The sequence below is a fragment of the Mustela lutreola genome, chromosome 1 (assembly GCF_030435805.1).
Source record: "Mustela lutreola isolate mMusLut2 chromosome 1, mMusLut2.pri, whole genome shotgun sequence".
In the NCBI taxonomy this organism is placed as follows: Eukaryota; Metazoa; Chordata; class Mammalia; order Carnivora; family Mustelidae; genus Mustela; species Mustela lutreola.
Genome location: NC_081290.1, coordinates 199,094,964 through 199,099,783, shown reverse-complemented (window position 1 = coordinate 199,099,783; position 4,820 = coordinate 199,094,964).

Sequence of the window (4,820 nt, the reverse complement as noted above, 5' to 3'; positions counted from 1 at the left end):
AAGAGATATAAAATGTCAGTACTTTTCTAGAAGCAAGAACAATAATATCATGTTGGAGAGAGCTAGCAAAGCAGTTTCCAGTGGAGGTGAGCTTCTCTCCGGGGCATTGCCAACCTGATTTATTTACCTCCTACTCTTCTGCTATCATGAAGTCTTTGGTCCAGAGCTCAGCAAAAATTTGCTGAGTACTTCAGTAGCCTTCAGTTTGGACTAGTTTATGCTGTGGAGACAAACACCCGAGTGGCTTTGAAGCAACACTCCTTACTCATCGACAATTGCTGCATGAAGATCACAGGTTGACGGTGGCTGTGGCAGCTGGGGGGCTATGTTCAATAACATCTGAGTGACGGTGGGCCCAGGATGATAAGCAGCTGTCATCTGACACATACCAGAGAGAAAAACAGAATGGTTGAAACTGTGCACAGGCTCTCCAAACTTCTGCCAGAAAGGCTCGAATTTCATCAGTGAAAGCACGTCCTAGGGCTACTCCCAATTTCAAGGGCACAGGGAAGTGAGATTCTACCACGTGCCCAGATTGGGGAAGGACTACAGCATTTGGAGAACAGATCTGAGGTGCTTACTGTTAGGTTAGGTCTTGTGGAACAAACAAAACAGACAAGAGTCTAGATCCGGCCTAAAGGAGCTATATCCATAGATGGGGAACCAGGACTTGCCATAACAGTCAATGGTTGGAAACCTTGATGAATTGGTGTAAAATAATGTATCCTGTTGAACCACGGAGGAAGGAATAGCAGGATTTCAAATACAGGGTTTCAAGCTCTGAGGAGGCAAATAAGGAGACTCTGATCTGCAAAAAAATGCCCTAGATAGTATCATGTTCAAATAGAAAGAGTAATTACACAAATTTTGGAGATGAAAGGATCCCTAGAGATCATCAGATTTAGTTTCCTGAACTTTTCCCTCATCTAACACTTGAGACGCCGCCACTAAAAATGTAGATCATCTAGTTTCTTGTTCCCTGATAAACTGTAAGCTCGAAGAACCGATATTGCTTTATCTTTTATTTTTAGCTCTTATCAAATATCTGGAACACAGAAGGGCTTAGTACATGTTGTTTGGAAGAGTTAATCCTGCTAAGCCCATTTCGTACCAGGTTTCTTAGAAGAAAGAGAGTTGGAAGGCCACCCATGGAGAGTCACCAGTGTCATTCAGTGGGCTCAAAGCATCTCTTCAGGGAAGGTTCTCAGCACTTCTGTTCTTTCCCTTATGGACCAGCCCACTCCCACTCAACACATATTCTGTTTCTTGGACTTCTTCTCACCTATGCCTTTTTGCCTGGCTACCCCATAAAGGAAACACCCTGGTATTCTACAGTAGCAATTGTTTAGAATGAATACACTTCCCTGACTTAAATCAGGGTCAGAATGGGCAAGAATTCTAAAAACACTGATTTTTTTTTTAAATGCTGAGACTCTATATGAATCCCTCTAGCCTTTTGCAGAAATGGAGTCTTGGAGAGCTTGCAAAACCCTCCCAAGGTTTCCTAGGACTCTCTGGGTCATCCGTGCTAGAATCCCGGTCTTTCGACTTACACCTCCCTATTCTTTATGCTCAGTAATGATACACATATTTCCATTTAGACATACTGATAAACTTTGTACTGATGCCTAAGACTTTATATTTTCCCCTTTATATCAAGGCAATGTTTAAAGCAATGCAGAAACAACTAAAGGAAATTCAATTAATGTGATTTACATGCAAGGAGAAGAGGGACACAATGCCCAACATAAAATGAGATCTCAGAGAAAACCTTTGCTTACCAAGAAAACCTCACCTACATGAATGATATCAGTGCTGCCTGGGTTGGACTTGAAATCCTGGATGGAGCTGATCACCTCCTTAGGATGGCATGAACAGGCAAGTTCGATTCTCATTAGAGAATAGTTTGGAGGGAAGCAGATGAGATTTGAAGTTAAATTGGACACCATTTGATTTCTAAGCTTCAGTTTTGTTATCTGTAAAATATGTTAATGATCCCACCTGGCCTAATGTATATATAGTCCTGTTTATCAAATAAGACATCGAGAAAGAAGGTATTAGATGAACTACATTCTAATAATAGTTGTTAGACCCTTAGTCGTGGAAGGTAGCACCCAAGAGATGATGTCTTCTTCTGAACTTGAGGCAGGAATGGAAAGAAAGTGGAGTTAGCAGAGTTATTGACCATGACTGTGCTTCCTAGTTCACCCATCACATAGGGTTGTAGTAGGAAAGAGGCTAGAAGGAGAAAAGTGGAAGAGTAGAGCAACAGAAGACCCGGTGAGGGTCAGTTGAGGACCAAGGAAGGTGGAAAAGGAAAACAACCACCTCTCAGAAAGGGGTTAAGAGTTAAAATTATCTCATGAATAACAGCAATGGTATTGCCTCTCACTTCTCTTCTCTGAAAGCACAGATTGTCCAAAAATAAACCAAGGGCAGAAAGGTAGTATAACATTGTGGTCACTCATACGGGCTTCAGCCAGTTAGAGCAACTTGAATTTGAATTCAGATTTACTTGTATGTGACCTTAGGCAAATCATTTAACTTACTGTGGCCTCATTTTTTCTTTCGGCAAAATGAGAATACTAATACCACCTCTCTTAAGGGTTGTTACCAGATAATTTTACCAGATGCCAAGGGTTTAGTTCAGTACTGGACAAAGTAGTAAGTATACAGTGTTAGCTCTTAATTAGGGGTGCCTGGGTAGCTCAGTCAGTTAAGCAGCTGCCTTTAGCTCAGATCATGATCCCAGGGTCCTGGGATTGAGCCCCCCATTGGGCTCCCTGTTCAGCGGGGAGTTTCCCTCTCCCACTCCCCCTGCTTGTGTTCCCTCTCTAACTCTGTCTCTTTCTGACAAATAAATAAATACAATCTTAAAAAAAGAAAAGAATGTAGTACTTAGCAGGGGAAATGATTCTTGCATTTGAGCTGAGCTGTCATCTACCCAGGCTTCTCCATACAAAGAACCCAGAATCCTTCTTCTCTTTCCCCTCTTCTCTGTTAAACCTGGGCTCCTTCTCAATCAGTCTTAACTATTTAAAATTTTACTAAGCATCTCTTAAGTACTGGCCACAATCAAACGTAAATGAGACAATTTGCCCACAGGGAGCTCAGTCAATTAGGATTAGTTTAAGAACTGCACAAAGGATAGAATTTCTTTATTTCTGATGGCCCTATGAAATGTAACTGTAGGAATATGTAATATTCTCGAGGTCCTATTAGAGTTATCACAGCTGCACCCTCCTGCTCTCTGATAGATGAAGTTCCAACACAGCCTTGTATGGAAGTGCAAGTTTTGCTTCCAGAAAGCCTCTACTATGTTGTTATAACTGGTATCATAATTAACTAAGATGAGACTTTATTTCCTGTTTTTTTGAATCCATGTTTGCTGTAACCTAGGATAAATAAACCCTGAAGCAGTCATTAGACCAGGAAGAATTTTTAGGGCCTATATCCTGTCCTGGCAGGGAAATGGGATCAGATGAGCTAATGGGTCTTTCCATGGTAACTGCTATGACAGCTGCCATGTTAATAATGGCAGGAGCATCAAAACAGCACGCTGTCCAGTGAGAGAAAGGCTGGGTTTTAATTTCCATCAGCACAGGAAAATGAGATCCCAAGGCAGCCATGTTTATTCCATTCATGTAGAAATTAAAATTAGAATGGAAGCTATAGGAACCCACCTGTTCTAGGACACGTAGAAGACTCCTGACCAGAGAGGATTAAGTAACAGCAACAACAAAATAAAACATAATAATGATATAAAAATAAACCCCTTGGGATTATATTTTAAATCTGGAGGGAAAACATGTGGTCCAACACCTCCATTTTGGGGGTGGTGGGACTTCAACGAGATAGAAGATCTGAGAGGCAGTGTGGTGTCACTGAGTGTCCATAAGAAAGGAAATAAGAAGATGTTGGGAAATCATATGAAATCGAGTCTTCTAGCTCTGTGGAGGGAAGACCATTCTCAAGCCTTTCTAATTCTGGCTAAGCTCCCCCTGATCCTTGCCTTCCCACCAAGTGGCTAGAATTTCTGTTGTCAAGTATTTATCTGCTGGTCGGATAATGACATCTACTGGTAATGTGCTCTGGGGACAACACCATAAAACAAGAAGGCCAAGGGATAGAGCAATCCTATCTGTGCAGAATGGCTATGATCCTGATCAAACCCGAAGCTTCTCTTTCAATATTTATTAAATGGGGAAAATCAGCTTGCTCCGCAAATTTAACTGGAGGACAAACGAGTTAAAAGTGCAGGCATTTTGAACTTCAAGGGGATCTACAAATGTATTTACCTTTCTCTCTTTCCACCCCATGGTCTTGTACACAGTCAAACTCTTTTGCTTGCCTGGGCTGTAGCATTTTCTGGCTGCCTTCTCAAGCTACGCTTTGGCTACAGAGTGACTGGGAAGGGCAGTTTTGGCATTCAGAGAAAGTATCTAGCCCATGGATGTGGGTGGCATTAACAGAGCCAGGAGAAATTACTCTTATTGGCTCCCTTTCTCTGTTCTTAGGTCCCTCCAAGGGACCGTTTTGTCATTTCTTTTCCAGATTTTTGAGGAGTACATAGGCACTGAATAGAGTTTGCCCCTTTCCTAAGCCAGACCACAGGGGATCCAGCTGTGTGGCCACCCTCTCCTACTTTTTCTGGCTTGGTGGAAGGAGAATGGGCGTTGGGCACATTTTGAAGCCATTTCTATAATATTGATGCCGCAAGTCAATGAGAAAGCTGAACTCCACTTTCCAGGCAGGGATCGCCAAAGAACAAAGATGCGATTCATACTAACTCATTGACTGCCTTATTTGTAATTTCCCCC